This window comes from Mustela nivalis (genome assembly GCF_964662115.1).
Source record: "Mustela nivalis genome assembly, chromosome: 4".
Taxonomy (NCBI): domain Eukaryota; kingdom Metazoa; phylum Chordata; class Mammalia; order Carnivora; family Mustelidae; genus Mustela; species Mustela nivalis.
Window position 1 is genome coordinate 63168781 of NC_139023.1, and position 18312 is coordinate 63187092.

General features: G+C 52.4%; 1 protein-coding gene across 4 annotated transcripts in view; it reads right to left on the bottom strand.

Annotated features, from left to right (window-relative positions):
- The window catches only part of JAKMIP1 (janus kinase and microtubule interacting protein 1), a 127981-nt gene extending 113014 nt beyond the window's left edge, over positions 1 to 14967 (bottom strand). For all 4 annotated transcript variants that reach the window (XM_082727468.1, XM_082727471.1, XM_082727476.1 and 1 more), the window contains exon 1: positions 13492 to 14967. The gene's annotated coding sequence lies outside the window, so the exon portion shown is untranslated. The remainder of the gene's footprint in view (positions 1 to 13491) is intronic.
- Positions 14968 to 18312: the final 3345 nt, after the last annotated feature.

Sequence of the window (18312 nt, forward strand, 5' to 3'; positions counted from 1 at the left end):
TAGATTGTGTAAGTACAGAATAAGTAGGGGACCAGCCCTGCCTGCCCTGGTTCTCAGACTCCAGGGAGTATCAGGACTTTCCAGAGAATTTGTTAAAAGCCGGGCTACCAGGGCCCAACACAGTGTTTCTGATCCAGTAGCTTAGGCTGGATCCTAAGAAGGTGCATTTCCAAAACGCCCCCAGGGAGTGCTGATGCTGCTGGTCCAGGACCCCACTTGAAGAACCATTGCTCTGATCAGTTGCTCTCCTCATTGTGGCTCACTGAGGCAGATGTTCATGGAAGGTAGGAAGGGCAGGATGCAAACTTAGGAGATGGGATGGGGGTCAGGAGGGCAAAGGAACGGGCATTCCAGGAAGTGGGGCAGCATGAGCAAATGCAAGGAAGCTGGAAACAGCAGGAGGGGAAGTCAGTAGTTCAGTTTGGCCAGGAAGTAAAGGTGAGAGTGGGAGTGATGGAGGGTGAAATGGGAAGGACAAGTGGAGGTCTTGGATGTTGGGCTGACAAAAGGGAGTTGAATATCAGCTACAGGCCAGGCAGTGTTTGCTGGTATTGCCTACTAATGTCATTGCCTTGTGGTCAGAAGGCATACTTTGGATTATTTCTGTCCTTTTTAATGTATTGAGGTTGTCTCATGGCTGAGCATATGGTCTGCCCTAGAGAACAATCCACATACACTGGAGAATACATATTCTGATGTTGTTGGTAAGTCTAGTTGGTTTACAGGGTTGCCCAAGTTTTCTATTTCCTTGTTGATCTTCTATCTAGTTATTCTATCTGTTATTGAAAGTGGAGTACATAAGTATCCAACTATGTATTATTAAATTATCTATCTCTCCGTTCATTTTGGTCAGTTTTTGTTTCACGGATTTTGATGCTCTGTTTTTAGGTGCATATGTGTTCATGATTTTTTATATCTTCCTGATGGATTGACCCATTTATCATTATAAAATGTCTCTCTTTATCTCTATTTTTTTAAGTCTATCTTAATATAATACCAGTATAGCCACTCCAGTCTTCTTGTGACTTTGCTCTTTGCATGATGTATCTTTTTCCATCCTTTTTACTTTCAAACTATTTTACCTTTGAATCCAAAGAAACCCCAAATTCATAACTTGTCGACATCTGAGGTTGGGGGAACCTGGCACCCCACCCCCATCTTCTGGCAGGAGCACCCCAAGTTTCCAATATCCTATCCAGCAATAGGACTCACTTGTGTCTCTTGTAGACAGCATATAGTTATACCATTTTTAATATGTTCTGATAATCTTTGCCTTTTGACTGGATTGTTTAACCCATTCACATTTAACATTACTATTTGTATAGCTGAGTTCGTGTCTGCCATTTCACTGATTGTTTTGTACATGCCTCATGTCTTTTTGGTTCCTCTGCTCCTCCTTTACCACACTCTTTTGGATTAAGTGAATCAGACACTGGATTTGGCATAAAAAGTAGAGCAAGAACTTCAAAAGGCTAATTATTTTTAATCCACGTAGCAAAATTACCCCTCTTACTATTTTCCGTTTCCTTAATGGCTTCTTTTCTTTTCTTTTTTCTTTCCTTTCCTTCCTTTCCTTTTCCTTCCTTCCTTCCTTCCTTCCTTCCTTCTTTAAGAGAGAGAGAGTGCTTGCAAGCAGGAGAGGGAGAGGGAGAGAGAGAATCTTAAATAGGCTCCATGCTGGGCATGGACCCTCAAACTCATGACCAATGCAGAGCTCAAACTCATGACCCTGAGATCATGATCAGAGCCGAAAACAAGAGCTGAACACTTAACTGACTGAGCCAACCAGGTGCTTCTGGCTGGTTTTCAAATCAACCATTATTTTTTCTCTCTGGTTCCAGCAAACGGGAGCACAACAATGATTTGTCTGATAGTCGTGGGACACCATCTAAAGAAATGTCTACTACCAGATTTCTGAGTTGGAGGATTTGAAGCTACAATTTGAACTGCCCACCAGGAGGAATGGAGCCACTTGCAATGATCTGGGAATCAACTTCATGATATGGAGCAACTCTAAGTGTGGTGACAGATCAGCGCTTCAAACCAAAGTGGGAAGGGATGGTTGAAATCACAACAAAGTCCATGGCATGGGTATTTTCAAATGCCATAGTATTGCTCTTGCAGACCTGGCACAGATGCTAACGAGTCTCTGCTGAACAGATGTCCCTTGTGTACCTGTCCCAATGGATAGTCGAGACCCCATCCCAAACTGATCAGCCCACATTCCTGCCTGAGTGACTTATATCCCCAACCTCCCGGTCACTTGACCTCTTAGTTTCTCTACTAAGCTCTCAGGTTCATCAACAAACATGAAGGGAAGCTACAACTCGGGTGCCTGTGAACTGTGAAATCCCAAATTCATAATTTGTCAACATCTGAGGTTGGGGGCTCCTGGCACCCCACCACATCTTCTAACACCCCCAATTTCCAATATCCTACCCAGCAATAGGACTCGCTTGTGTCTCTGGTGCAAAGTGGCTTGCATTTGGGTTTAGTCACCCCTGTAGAAGACTCAAGGGATCTACAGTGCCCAGGCTGTCATCAACAGGACTCATCCTGGGTGACTCCAGGGAGAGATAAATGTCAATAAAGAACCCACTTGCCTGAAGGTTTAAACAGATTAGGCACAATCTGTAGGCATCCAAGCCCTTGTTCACAATAAGGTATCTGGCTGGCAAAAAGAATCTCTAGACCTCAGCCTGAAAGGACCCCAGACTTGCTTCAGGAACCCAATTACTGCCTGGCTCAATGAGCTCATTCACCCCGCTGCCCCGGCCCTGGAAGCTGTTCCGCCAGCTTCCCAAGAGAAGTTGTGTCTTCCAAAGTGCCACTTTGGGAGAAAGAGTAAAAGCAGGACAATTTAACAAGACCTACGACCTTCAGTAAACATGAGATGTTTGGACTCTGAAGAACAGCCTGCTAGTCTGTCTATCTGTTGTCCTGGACTGAAGGTGAGATGGTGATTTGGAGGAAGGAGACTTTATGAAGAAGATAGGAAGTTCCACCATGTCCTCTTTGGGCTAACATGGCCACTGAGGTGTTTCTCTGTACTGGGGTATCTAAGGCTCACAGAGTAGTCACAAGGGGTGGCTGCTGCAGAGAGTAGAGTGAGGCTAGTTAAGGACAGAACAGACTCAACACAAGCAATGGAGACAACCCAGCCACCTCCCAGCTGGGGCCCCGCCGAGCACTGCCATTATCAGGGTTATCGGGATCTGTGGGACTAAAGGCCTGAAATCTACTGACCACCTATTGTGCAGCCCACCCTGCGCCAGGCTCTGGGAAGCCTCCTGGGAATCAGAGGGCATCTCAAGCCTCCCAGAACCTTCTGGAGACTTCTTTCTAGTGGAAAAGTCAGGAAAGTCACTGACAACTGCAATACTGCATCCAGGGCAGTGGCAGAAGGATGCTTAGGGCAGCAGAAGCCCTGGCAACATGGCTGACCTGGCCTGGGGAAGGTGGGGGGATCGTGGGGTGGGGGGACAACAAGGAAGGTTTTCTGGAGGAAATAAGGCTAATGGTGGATCCTAAGTGGAAGAGGTTCACTGCGTGGATGAGGACAGGAAAAGCGAATCGGCAAATCCGTCCGAGGGAACAGCATGTGCAGAAGCCTGGCTCCGTTGGGAGCAGTGGGCAGATGGTGCAGCTGGACACATGCCCCACATAAGGTGTGGGAATAGAGGGAGGCAGGAGCAGGCCACACCATGCTAGCAAAGTTGGGATGAGCAGAAGCAGCCCCTTTGGTCCATTCTTCTGCTTCCAGGCTATTCCTGTCTTAACCCAGCCCCGGTGACTTCATCCACTCAATCTGAACTTGCAGAGGAATCAAACAGTTCTCTCCTGGAGGCCCAGGAAGAATGGAGGAACTGACATCCCAGCTGGGCTATGGAGCAAGCAGGATGTTACAGTTGAGAGGTGGAAAGCCCTTTCAGACAGAGGGAGCTGGAAAAGGAGTATCCGGAAGAAAGAGCAATGCTCAGCAGCTAGGTATGGTCCACGGAGATAAATAATGGCAATGGAGTTGGGAGCAGACAATCGGGGCTTTGAAAGCCCAGCTAAGGTCTGCACACTTCTCATATGTAATCAGCAACTGTCCGAGTGGCTGGAGCAGGCCCACCACTGCCATTTCTACCTGTGCAACCTCAGGTAATTCCCTCATTCTGCAATACTGAGGTGGTGTGGGCCCAATGAGGGCAGGAAAGAAAGATGCTCCCGCCCCCATAGCCTATCCTGGGGCTCCTTTTGCTTCTTTGTGAGCACACCGCACTCTCAACCTCCCACCCTAGCAGGCAGGACCATGCCGGGCATCCGCAGGCAGATGTGCGTGTGGAAAACAAGGAGGACAATGCGAGATGGTCCCTGCAAAACTGAAACAAAGCCCTCCCCCGGCATCTATGTGAAGCACAAGCACCTTATGATGGGCCTGGCCAGTGGGGGTCACCCCGACAGAGGAACTCCAGAGCGCCCAGGGGTGAAGTGACTTGTTCCCTTAGTGGTTCCTGGCTGGATCGGGGATGAAACGCAGGTTCCCTCCCAGGCCTGGTAGGAAGTAGTGGAGATGGGGTACAGAACATAAGAAATGTGTGCAAAAAGAGGAGGGTTGTGCCACACCCTGAGGCAACTGCCCTCAGCTAATCTGAGCTTGAGGTCTTGCCCTCGACCAATCAGAGCTGGCCATCATCTGCTCTTGTCCAATCAGAGCTGGCTGATCAGTTGGCTCTCAACCAATCAGAGCTGGCTTTGGGGAAGCTGCTGGGATAGGTCTCCAGCATTCAGTTTGACTTTGCAAATTCTTCAGAGAACAGCAGCAAAATCCTGATGTGGTTATCACATGCAGGGATTGAAAAGGCTAGAGCCATCAGGTGGAGGTTTGTCTTAGTAGAGTGGCCGCTGCTTTCGCTCCATCCCAGAGTGGTCATCTCGGCTGCTAGGCACCGGGCCAGACAGAGAACCCATCACTGTGAGCTCCCAGCTAGAGCTCCCACACAGCTCTCTTGGCAGGTGTGATGTCCACGGCGCCTCCTTCCTTAGAATCTTCAGAGAGCAATCACAGCCTTAGGGGCTAGCTGGGTTTGTGTTTTCTTTAGATGGTGTGGGTCTCTCCTTCCTCAGAATGAAAACTGATGTGGGCAGGGATCTTGCCCTACCTGCTCTTCATGGGGCCCTCATTCCTTCCGGGGACACATAAGAAGCCCTCAAATATGTAGTGTCATTGCCTGTCATCAGACGGGCTTCTTGTTTCAGAGGAGGAAACTGAAGCACAACAAAGTTGAATTAACTTGCCCAGGGCTGTCTACTTCACAGAAGGCACAGCCACAGCCCCTGTAGCCCAGCCCCTGCCCTCAAGCACTGTCCAAAAGAAATACAATGGGGACCCGACCTGCAATTTTTGATTTTTTTAATTTTTTAGTTACCACATTAAAAAAAAAAAGAAACAAGTGAAATGAATTCATTTGGCCCAAAAGATCCAAATTTTAATGTGTAATCACTGTCACAGTTTTTCCTGAGATCTTTTTCACTCTCCCACTGATACAAAGTCTTAGAAATCCAGTGTGTATTTTTCACTCACCAGCCCAGATCAATTCAGAGGAGCCATGTTTCAGGGCTCAATGGTGCTGAGTGGCAGCGAGTGGACAGGGGCTCAGTGGCTAGTGGACGGGAGCTTGGCGGCCAGTCAACAGGAGCTCAGCTCCAGGAGCCTCCTGCCTACCACTGGGCAAGCAAGCATATATATCACTCAGCACATGGAGACTCATTCATAATCACTAGGACCACATCTCCAACTACCAGCAGCAGCAGCGCCGGTTACAAACACCTACAGAATACTAATACGGCTCTGGGCAGTCTGCCCAGGTTACTTCTGAACTTGCACCAACCCCATGAGCTAGAGACCCTGGATGGTCTCCATGTGGACTGAAAAAGGAAGAGAGGTTCAGAAAGCTTAGGAGATGTGCTCTAGGTCTGGAGCTAGCAAGGTGCACTCAGGAAGTTAAGTTGCATCTGACTCAAGCAACACCAGCAATTATTTATTGAGCACCTGCTGCGTACCAATAGCCTGTGTTGAAAGATGAGCACAAATATACTAGGCAAGGTTCCTGCCCTCCTGGTGCTTTTGCCCTAGCTTACGGCGATGGGAGAATCATAACAGACAAGGAAAATCCCCTTCGGATGGTGATGATTTCAGAAGAAAACCGACTGCAGTAGGGGAGAATAACAGCAGAGGGGAGGTGGGCAGCTACCTGGAATGGACAGGGAAGACCTCTGCAAGGCGAGGAAATTTAAGCCGAGACATGAAGGATGAAAAGACCATAGTTCTGGTGAGGGCAGGGAAGAGCATGGCAGACAGCAGGCAGCAAACACAAACCTCAGAGCGGGAAGGATCCAGCATGTTCCAGGAAACAGTAGAAAGGCAACCGGGCCCCCATGCCAGCAGCTTCTCTGGAGCCATGGGGTGGGGGCCCCCCTGCCATTCCTCCTGTCTCAGGGCACTCCCACACCCCGGGCTTCGAAAATGAGAAGACAACAAACCATTCTCCAGATGTCAAGGACAAGTCAAGGCTGGAGGCTCCCAGCGCAGTGCCCCACATGGGGTCCACACCCAGGAGCATCTGCTTAGTGGCTGAATGATGCCTGAGCAGTGAGAGGAGAGTCATGCCAGAAAGGAACCTGGGCAGCAGGGGCCCCAGGAAGAACATTTTTAACACTTCAAGCCTTGCTTCAAACACCATGCACTCCAGCCAAAAAGTGGAAACCACCCAAACACCCATCAAGAGATGAATGGATAATAAAACATGGTCTAGCCATGCCACGAAATATTACTCACCTATAAGGTGCTACAGCACTGACACCCACTACAACTGGGTGACCCTCGAGGACCTGATGCTGAGTGAAAGGAGCCGGTTGCAAGAGGCCACGTGTAATAGGATTCCACTGATACAAAATGTCCAGAATGGGCAAGTCCTTAGAGATGCAAAGCAGACCACTGGCTGCCAGAGGCTGAGGGAGGGGGAAATGCCAAGGAGCTGCTTAATGGGGACAGGGCTTTCATTGCAGGCAAAGAACGTGTTTTGTAACTAGATGTTTGTTGGGAAAAATGTTTGGAACTAAATGTTTGGCCTTGGTCATTCAACTTTGCAAAGGCGCTAAATGCCACCGAATGGTACGCTTTGAAATGGTTCATCTTAGGTTGTGCCGATTTCACCTTAATTTTTTTAAAAAGCGGGGGTGGGAGGGAGAGGCAGAGAACTCTTTCAACAGAAGAGTCAGGATGGCCGCCGTTGCACACATCCCTGCGTCTCTGCAATCAGATAGGAGCGATGGGCCTCCAGAAGCAACTGCACAGAACAGAAGAGAGGGGACAAAGGCTCCAAAGGTTAGGGGAAGTGGACAGTTATCACACCAGATCACTCCTCGCCTCCACTCCCTATAGCTCAGGGTCCTCACAGGCTGCCCATCCTGCAAAGGAAGCAGGACACCGTTCAATGGTGTGTCCCACCCCTCCAGCCCTGAGGAAGGGACCAGGGGCCAGGCCAGGGCTCCCAAATCAAAACAAAGCCAAGCTGGTGGCACTGGGGCCAGAAGGCCAAGCCACCACATCCCTTGACCTGGCACACACAAGAGCATTACTGCCACATGGGCAGCCCTTGGCAGTCTCGGGATGGTCGCATACAGAACCTCCTTTCATTCCCTGGTGTAGTCCTGCAGCCAAGTCTGCGCCCTGGGGTAGGAAGAACAGCAGGAGGCCGCATCCACCCAGCATCTGGGTCCTCTGAGGTCTAGGTGGGAGCTGCAAGACACGTGATGGGTCCTGGGGATGCTTCCAGTACCTTGGAAAGGATAAAGGGGACACCACGGGCCTCCCAGAGAGGATAGACCTGATACCCCATTAAGGTGCGGCTGCTCAAGGAAACAGCATCCTACCCACCATCTGCCACGTGAGCTGGGCTTTCACCTCTGCTCTTTATTTCGTCCCCTTCCACCTGATCTGCGGGGAGAGGGACTGGGGCTGTCCCTATTTCACAAAGGAGGCGGGCTTGTCCACCATCAGCTGGCAAGTGGCAGTGCCAGCATTCGAACGCAAAGCTGCCATCAAAAGCCTCCCGCGCTAAATTATGATGTCGCTGACATTTGCCTTTTCCCCTACAAAATTCCTACAAGGCAGCATGGGGTCACGGGTTAAGAGCGGGGACTGCCAGTCTGGGACGACGGGAACATTCTGGACTTAGATGGGGACAGTTACTCAACAATGTGAACACACTTAACTGCCCCTGAGCAGTGTACTTAAATATGGTTACCGTGATAACCATTATTAAATATTATATATACATGTAACACAAAGATGTTTTAAGAAATGATCAGGTACCAGGTCATTAAGAAACTGTCAACAGGGGCACCCGGGTGCTCAGTTGGTTAAGCAACCGACTCTTGCTTTGGGCTCAGAGCATGATCTCAGGGTCCTAGGATAGAGCCCTGCATCAGCTCCACACTCAGCAGGGGATGGCTTGAGAGTCTCTCTCCCTCTCCCTCTCTTGCTTTCTGCCCCTCCCCCACCCCGCTCACACAAGTGCTCTCTTTTGGTCTCTCTAAAATAAATATTTTCTTAAAAAAAGAAACTGTCAGTAAATTTTTAAAAATAGATATCATACAGAACATATTCTCTAAACATGGCAAAATTCAATTAGAAGCTAATTAAAGGGGCACCTGGGTGGCTTAGTGGGTTAAGCCTCTGCCTTCAGCTCAGGTCATGATCTCAGGGTCTTGGGATCAAGCCCTGCATCAGGCTCTCTGCTCAGCAGGGAGCCTGCTTCCCCCCGCCCTCTGCCTGCCTCTCTGCCTACTTGTGATCTCTGTCAAATAAATAAAATCTTTTTTTAAAAAGAAGTTAATTAAAAATATATTAATTAAAAATATATAAATCCTCCCCCAAAAAATAATAAAGTGGACTGCTTGGGTGCAGTCCCTGCTCCCCACTTATGAGCTCTGTGACCCCCGCAGTGGGCTTCAGAGGCTGTCTGTACCCATCTGTAAAGTGACAAACGCAAGGCACCTCCCTCTGGGCTTGTGTCCGGAACTGAATGAACCCAAATGGGGACAGCACAGACTGGGCGGGCAGAAAACTCCCAGCTGCAAAGGGCCAGGTAGTGTTTCTGGCTTTACAGGTGATGGCCACAGTGGTGAAACTCTGCCAACACAGCAGGAAAGCAGCCACAGCAACGGGTGCGCCAGTGGGCGTGGCTGGGTGCCAATAAAACTTTATTTAAAGAAGCGGGCATAGCGCTAATAGGGTTGCCACTTGCCAACCTCTGGCACATACCCTGGCCCTTGGTAGGTGCTTAACAAACGTTAACCGCTACAATTAAGAAAAATGGCATTTAACTCGATTCATTTCTAGAGATGAGTGAGAGGTAAAATACTTCCTGTTGCAGTCGCAAAAATAAAAAGTAATACCGAAGACGAGAGCGGAGCCTCCATGCCCTCTGGGGCTCCTCTCTGTAAGCTCTTCCCCTCCCACCTCCTACAGGAGGGGCTCCTCACAGCGTGAGGCTCCCAGCGCCCCACCCCCTTGTTCCTGCCCCTCCACGCTGGCCCAAGGTTCCTGGGCTGTCCACCTGGCCTTCCAAAGGCCAGAGCAAAGAAAACATTTTTTTTAAAGATTTTATTTTATTTGATAGAGAGAGATCACAAGTAGGCAGAGAGGCAGGCAGAGAAAGAGGGGGAAGCAGGCTCCCCGCTAAGCAGAGAGCACGATGCAGAGCTCGATCCCAGGACCCTGAGATCATGACCTGAGCCAAAGGCAGAGGCTTTAACCCACTGAGCCACCCAGGCGCCCCAAGAAAACATTTTCTGACAGTGTTCTGGGCTAGAAGGACAATGACAAACAAGGTCCCACTGCTGACCGGCCCTGGAGTACCTTTCTTGAGCCTCGGATTACAGCAGCACTAATGGCTTCTACTGGCTTCAAGGTAACCGATTTCGATCAAAAGCACAGAGAAGCATCCTCTGATTGATTCCTCACATGGGCCCTGTAGGAAGGTCGACTTTCCATTAAGGGATCAGCATGTTCCACAGAGCAACACCTAAGTTCTGGAGCATAGGCGCTACCCCCTCCCCTCCGCTGCCCCACCCTGGTGAGTTCTGCCTCTGCCTCCCTCCACCTCCACCTCCAAGCTCAGTCCCTGTTTGTCAGGTGCCCACATAAGCCTTTCCCTAGAGGGGTGCTGTGCAGCTTCAGTGAGAGAGAATTCCCAGAAGGAGTGGGAGTTTAAGCAACGATAGCTCTATTCCTCATGTGAGCATCCCAGGAAAAGGACCCGGGCATTGAACTTGCCCAAGGAGGTCGGAGCTGGTCCTCAGTGCAGCCCCTCTGACCCAGCCCAGTTCCAGCCCTGTTCCTTCACAGCTCAGCTCACCTAGCTGGTGCTGATGGTTTGTTCCTTTAAGCGGGTAAGAGTCTTCCTAGGAACTGGGTGGAAATCACTGTCACCACTGAGCAGGAAAGAAGCCCAGATGACAGAAGCATCAAAGGAGATGCTTGAAGCAGGTGGGTGGCCTTCGCTAGTGCACGCTGAGCTCAGGACTCCTGCCCGCAGCCCTCAGCACCTTCTCCCACAAGCATGCACAATTCCCAGAAGCCAGCACACACCCGCTCCCTCCATCACTCACTCCCATTTATGGAATGTGTAGCTTATTGGCTTGAGGTTGTTAGCTAGGGAGGGACACTGAGGGCTTCTGCTCTGGGTGGTTGCTCTGGGACAAAACCAAAGGACTGACTTTTGAAACACACACACCCCCATCACCATGACCGCTTATTCAGTGGTGCCTGTGCCCAGAGACGACACTCGGATACCTACACCAGCCATGCCAGAGAGACCACTGTCCCCATTCTTCAGGAAATGGGAGGCTCAGAAAGGTTAATCCTATGGCCCAAGATCACACAGCCTTAAGGGATAGGACAAAGGTGAATCGACTTCAGAAGACTGGCAAAATGGCCTAAACACCCCAAGGAGACCAAGCAAGGAGACCCAGAACACGGTGCAGTCATCACCAATCTTTCTGCGGGAGGCACCCCATTTGGATTACAAAACCCAGGTGGGAGGCACCGCCTTAGTCTCAGCCGGGAGAGGAGCAGGTCCCAATGGGCACCAGGCAGTGCCCCAGAGCCTGCAGAGAGGCAGGGTCTCATTCTCATGCCTTGCTCAGCAATTGTTCCTTCTGCCGCTCCTCTCCCAGCCCCAACCAACCCTCTACACCAAAAGGCCTCCATCCTAGGCCAAGCAGAGACCGTCAAGCTCTGTCCCTCCCTATGCACGTCCCTCTTATAGCGCTGGCATGATTGATGTGGGTGTGACTGCCTCCCCAGGAAGGTGGAACCCCACACCCGTCCAAGCAGGGCTCCCCCTCAGACCTCACTGTGACCCCACTCTCCAGTGGCCAAGGTCTGCTTAGGGAAAAACCACACACCCACGAAACTATACATGGATAAATGTTCTAAAAGAGCACAGACGAGAGAACCCACAATCTATCCGGCAAAGTCAGGAAACACCACCAAGACTTCACAGGAGACCTGGGCCTTGACATATGACTAGTTCTCCAGGCAGACGAAAGAGGGCACATCTCCCAGGAAAACCAAAAACCAAAACTGAAACCAAACAAAACCACAGTATGTGGGGAGAAGCCTAAGTGAGAAGACAGGCCTGGCAAACACAGAGGAAGCACATGAGGCTGAGACAGTGGGGCAAGGGAGAGAGGTAGGCCAGGGATACCAGAATGCGAAGAACGTGTGAGGTCACAGAAGCAGCTAAGGATGGTTTGCGAACGACAATGGCAATGATCGCATTTGTTGGGTCCACACCCTGACCCTTCGAGGGACTTCTCACGGGACAAGTCTCAATGTGGGAGTGACCGCCATGCTCTGGAGAGATGCTCGCCATTATAGACCACGTGCAGTCATGCCCTCTCATGTTGGGCAAGCATTGGAGAGGGGTCCTGACCACCCCATGCCATCCCCAAACCTCCTTATCCATCAGCTCATGGAAGTGCCACCCACCTGCCCAAGGTCTGGAGGAGAAGCCAGCATCTCCAAAGACCCACCCTATACCTGCTGGTCACTCAGTTAGCAGGAAGAGCCCCTCTCAGGTGGGATATGTACTGTGACCCAAGCCCTATGTGAAGGGCCGAGGCTTCCCCTGGGCTTCAAAATCTCCTAATCTGGCCTGGGAGGCCAAGACCATCAGAAAGGATAACAGTGAGTCCCATTCTGCCAGACATAGAAGCTCAGGCAGGGCAAGGGGTTCTCTCTGACCTTCATGGAGAAGGAGCTGGCCAGTAGAAGGAAGGGCGTTCCCAAAGAGGGAACAGCACAAGCAAAGGCCAAGGACGTGTGCCTGTGAGTGTGCGTGGAAAGGGTGGGGGTGGGGGAGGACCAGCAGTTAGATACAGTATCTCTACAGTCTAAAGAGCCGGGCAGAGGCTGGCAGAGAGCCCAGGCCGGCCAAGCCATCAGGAGAAAGGCAGACTACGGTGTGTGGGGAGGGGTGGTGGTGTGTTGGGGGGTGGGGGCGGGTGCTTCTAGGGCTATGCGAAAGACTCCAGCCTGGCAAGCGTCCTCCATCAGGGATGACGAGGCCGGATCGTCAAGAGCTCGCAGCAGGGAAGGTGGAGTGATGGAGTGAGGGGGCAGGCGGCTGGGGACGAGGGCATGGGCACTAAGGCAGGGCGTCCAGGAAAGGTGCCCGGTCCCCCGGAGCCAATCCTTGTGCGCCATCTCCAGAGGCTGCGTGCGCCCAGGGCGCGCCGGCCGGGCAGCAGGGTGGGTTCCAGCCTTTCTTCCCAGCGCTTCAGCCTCCTCCCGGAGCCCACGTGGGCGGAGCAGCGCGGGGGTGTGCGTGGCAGCGGCCGCAGCAGCGGGTGCTGTGCGTGGGGCGGGGGTGCAGGCAGGGCGGCCCCTCCTGGCCCCCTGCCGCCCCGGAGCGGCCAGAGCTCCAACCTCTGCGCCACCTTGGCCGGGACCTGGGGGTACCCTGACTTCCTCAGTGGGTAGGACTCCGAGGGAACCGGGCGGCCACGCCCCCCGCGCCACTCCCTGGAGGCAGCCGGTGGGTTCCCCCTCCCCATTCTTGGCTCGGGGGCGGAATGGGGAGAGAAGTGGAAATAGGGGTGTCGTAAGGGAGAGAGGGGGGCTGGGGCAGTACGGGGAGGGGGCCTATGAGGGAGGCGACGCAGAGTCCTCTTGCTGGGAGAGGCTGCAGGGGGATTTGGAGGGGAATGGGGGATGGGAACCGAAGGGTGGGGGACCACGGAGGTGAGACTCGAGAGCGGCAGGGGATCTGGAGCGGCGCGAAGGCTAGAAGAAGGGGAGGTGGGCGATAGGGCGGGGCGGCACCGGTCATCGCGTCCCCTGCCGCGGGGTCCGCCCATCGGTCGCTGGGTCCGCGGGCGCCCTTCGGCCAGGGCGCGCCTCCCGCCACCCCCCGCGGGCGCACCTGTACCCACCTGCTCGGCGCTCAGGCCCGAGCCGGGCAGCAGCTGCGGACGTAGCGAGCGCAGCCCCGCGCCGCATCCTCCGGCCGCCCCCTCCCCGCCCCGAGCTTACGCTGCCGCCGCCCCCGCCTTAAAAAGGACAAAACGGAACAGAAAAAGGTTGCGTGCAAAAAAAAAGAAAGAAAGAAAGAAAGAAAAATCGTAATAAGCAACCGAGGAATACGGATAGATGCGCGCGCGCGGCTCTGCGGGGCGGGGGTCGAGGTGCGGCGGCGCCGGGGACGGCGCTCGGGGCAGCCGGCAGCGCGTGCCGCACGCTCCCGGCTGCAGCTCCTGCTACCGCCCGGCGCCCGGCTCACGGCGAGGCCCCGCCCCTCCCCCGGGTCTCCCCTCCGATTGGCCCGCCCTCCTGCCAGTCAGGGGGGAAGGCGCGGCGCTCGCCCCGCCCCCGCCCGGGGCCGAGGCCGGGAGCGGTTAGGCTGCAGCCGGAGGAGGTGTGGGGAGGCCTGAGCGTGCGCACTTGGCCGCGCGGCCAGCGCCAGGGAAGGGCTGGGGTCCCGCGGCTGAGCGCCCGGTGTCACGCGGGGTCGTGGCGCCCGCTGGGTCGGAGCTGCCTTGGACCAGGAGGAGTATGCCGGCTGCAGTCGGGGCTAAAGTCCCCAGGATGCTCATCCCTGCCCTTACCTGGGACTGTGACCATCCTAGGCCATTGGTGGTCAGGGAAGACATAACTGCCGAGGGACCTGTATTCTCCCCTTTGTGCCGACTGCAATCTCAGGGTCACAGGTTAAAGGAAATGTTGAAAGTGACACAGCCAGCAAGTGGCGGAGCCAGGAGTCTTACCACTAGGCAAAAAAAAAAAAAAAAAAAAAAAAATTCCTGTCACCAAAAAATAGTGGAATGATATGATATCTAGTAGAGGCTTGAAGGAAGGGTAGAATTTAGCGAGGCAAAGATCCATTCTTTCAGTTCCGTTCCACAAATATTGCTTGGGCACCTACTATGTACCAGGGACCCCTTAAGATCTAGGGATACTGCAGTGAACGGCAAGAAGGCCCCCACCCTCCTGGATTTTATATTCCAGCAAAAGAAGGGAAAAGCATTAACATAGCATCTTGACTGGAGGAAAACGTGGCATATTTGAGAATCTAAAGAAGAGGGGGTATCTCTGGGCTACAGAGAGGTGAGGAGGAGAATGGTGAGGATGGGGTGGGAAGGGGGAACAGGGGCCAGGATGTGTAAGATCTCTAGGCTGTGGGAAAGACTTCGGGGTTGATCCTGAGACTATCTCACGAGGGAAGGTGGTCTGTGGGACCACTGTCGGGTGTGCGTATTTGAAACGTCCTGGTCTACTTCTTCTGCCTCTGGACCACCCAAGAGGCAAATACCATCACTTTCTCCTCACTAGGGATCAGGAGGCCCTGGGGCCCAGAACACATAGCAAGCGGCAACAGGGGAACCAAGAGTCTGACTGTCTCCAAAGCAGCCCTCCAGGTATCATGGGACCCATGGTCTGTGAGCCCAGGCTAAAGCTGCCATCCCCTCGACAGGCCATGCACGTTTGAGGGTCTTGGGGAAGGGGTTCCTGTCGCTTTCCAGAGCAGTAGTTACTGCCCGCTAACCCCCCTCTGACTGGTCCAGGCTGTCTGGGGCTAGAGTAGGGGGTGGGAGGTATCCTAGCTTGGCCACTTACTAGCTGGTGGCCTTAGGCAAGTTATTGAGCCTTTGCTTTTCTCAGTTTCCTTATCTGTAAAATGGAGCTTAGAATAGTAACAATCTCATGGGTTTGAGTGGGGATTAAATTAGTTAGTATATATGGATCTGTGTTACTTTCTGAAGGCTGCCATCAAACACTATCACAGACCAGAAGGCTTAAAACAACAGAAAGTTACACTCTCTCTTTTTTTTTTTTTAAGATTTTTTTAAAAAAGATTTTATTTATTTATTTGACAGACAGAGATCACAAGTAGGCAGAGAGGCAGGCAGACAGAGAGAGGAGGAAACAGGCTTCCCACTGAGCAGAGAGCCCAATGTGGGGCTTGATCCCACATTGGCCCCTAGGATTATGACCCGAGCCCAAGGCAGAGGTTTTAACCCACTGAGCCACCCAGGCGCCCCTAAAGATTTTTTTTATTATTATTTATTTGAGAGAGAGATAGTAAGAGAGAGCATGAGAGGGGCGAAGGTCAGAGGGAGAAGCAGACACCCTGCGGAGCTGGGAGCTTGATGCGGGGGCTTGATTCCAGGACTCTAGGATTATGACCTGAGCAGAAGGCAGCAGCTTAACCAACTGAGCCACTCAGGCACCCTGAAAGGTGCGCTCTCTTGATACTGTAGGGCAAAAGTCCGAAGTCCAGTGATTGGCAGGGGCTTGTTCCCTCTAGAAGCTCTAAGAGGGAGGAACTCCAAGGACCATTTCAGCTTTCTGAGGCTCCAGGTGCTCCTGGCGTGTGGCCATGTCACTCAGATCTCTGCCTCTTTCTTGACCGAGGCCCTCTCTTCTGTCTGCACCTTCTCTCTGGTTTATTTATTTACTTTAATTTTTTATTTATTTATCTTTGAGGGAGTGCAACCACGTGAGTGGGGAGGGAAGGACAAAGAAAGAGGAAGAGAGAGAATCCTAAGCAGGGTCCACACCCAGCATGGAGCCCAACATGGAGCTCGATCTCATGACCCTGGGATCTCGACCTGAATGGAAATCAAAAGCCGGACACCTTACTGACTGAGCCACCCAGGCACCCGTAGGTCTTTTCTTTTCTTTTTCTTTTTTTTTTTAGATTTTATTTATTTATTTGACAGACAGAGATCACAAGTAGGCAGAGAGGCAAGCAGAGAGAGAGAGAGGAGGAAGCAGGCTCCCCGCTGACCAGAGAGCCCGGTGCAGGACTCGAACCCAGGACCCTGAGATCATGACCTGAGCCGAAGGCAGTGGCTTAACCCACTGAGCCAGGCAGGCGCCCCCTAGGCCTCTTCTTTTATAAAGACTCTGGTCTGCGGGTGTGGGATCCACTGAGCTAATCCAGGATTATCTCACTTCAAGATCCTTAACTTAACCACATGTACAAAGATGCTTTGGCCAAATAAGACCACATTTATAGGTTCCAGGATGTTATTGTAAATGATACCATTATTTAACTACAACTGTGATCATTCTTAAGGAGGGGGGAAAGGTACGAGGAGATCACATCCTGTGGAACCTGGCTTGATCCTAGGGCCTGGCCTTTGCTAAAGAAGTCAGCCCTGAGTATTCGATGGCTGGATGAAGAGGAAGAGGGAACATTCCAGGGAGAGCAAGCAGTAGCACGAATGCCCTGAGTATGGGCTTAACCTTCTAGCGGGAAGGGAGCCATCAAGGGTTCTTGAGGAAATACATGAAGGACAGGATTAAAGGAGGCATGGTCCCGTGTAGAAGGGCAGGCAGACCCCACTAGCCCCATCAGTCCTTCCCCAGACATAAGCAGGCATCCACTGGGCACTGGTGCTTTCCCCAGGCAGCAGGGAAGTGGCTGGAAACAGCTCGTCTCTGCCTAGTGGCTCATGGGTCAGTGGGAGAGACCACAGTGGATCATTATGATGGGGTAGTCCAGGCAATAGGAGTGTAGGGGGAGGAACTCCGAGGACCACTTCAGGGACTCAGGAGAGGATTTCTGGAGAAGACACTTGCCCTAAGGTTAGACAAGGAGGGGAGGATGCAGGCCTTCCAAGCAGAGGGAAGAGCAGGTGCAGAGAGACCATGGAGGTATTGGAGACGGAGGCATGGATTTCAGGCCTGCTGCCCCATAGGCAGCACACAAGGCTAAGAGGCTGGCAAGGACCATGAAAGCCCCACTGGGACTTTGGGTCATTAAGGAATTTGAAACAGGTCACCACAGCTGGTTGGCATACTCCAGGATTTGCATGGAGGCTGGGTAGGAAGGTAGAGGTGAGAGACTATTGAGTTTGGTAGAGATGATGGAGGGAGGTTGAAGGTCAGAACCAGGATGGTTTGAGCTACGACCTCCAGAAGGACAGATCAGGACCCTCCAAGGAGCACTCCCACCACCCCCGTCTACCTGGTTGGAACTGATCCAACTTGTAAGACTGGCTTTCTGGGTGGTTGGTCATGCTGGAGGAGGGGTAGTAATAAGAGCAAGCTGGTCAAGCATCCTCTGACAGATACATTCTGGGAGCATTAACCTGTTTAATCTACACAACTGCCCTAGTACAGAGAGGTTAGGTAACTTGTCCTAGAGCTCACAGTCAGTAGAGCCAGAATGCAGAGCACTGGCAGCCTGGGTCTAGGGATGAAGAAACCATCACCTTGTTAGTAACGACTCACATTTACTGAGCACCTACTATATGCAAGGCACTGTCGGAGCTCCATATGAATTAATTCATTTTAGTTTGTCCTTATCCTTAGACACTGAGAAATGTACAGGTTCAACAACTCAACTACAGTCCCCAGCTGGGAAGTGGCTGAGTCGGGACTGGCACCCGACTGCTGGGCTCCCCCAGTGGCAGATGCCCCACATCTCCCAAGTAGCAGAAAACCATCCTGCTGCTGGGGAGATGCACGGGAAAGCTCCAGGCGTCCCCCTGAGACTGAGGGTTACAGAAGAACCAGTGCTGGGCGAGGGGTGGGGAGCAAGCACCAGGCTCTGTTGTGGGCTCAGCCACAAATTAGCTGTGTGCCTGGGACAAGTCCCTTCAGTGCTCTGAGCCACAGTCTTCTCCCTGTCCAGTAGAAATAGTGCCACTCCCCACACCTGCCAGACTCTCTGGGATGGGAGTCCCAGTTCCACCATTTGCTCCCACAGTCACCATCTGAGTGATGGGAAGAACAGAACCAGGATC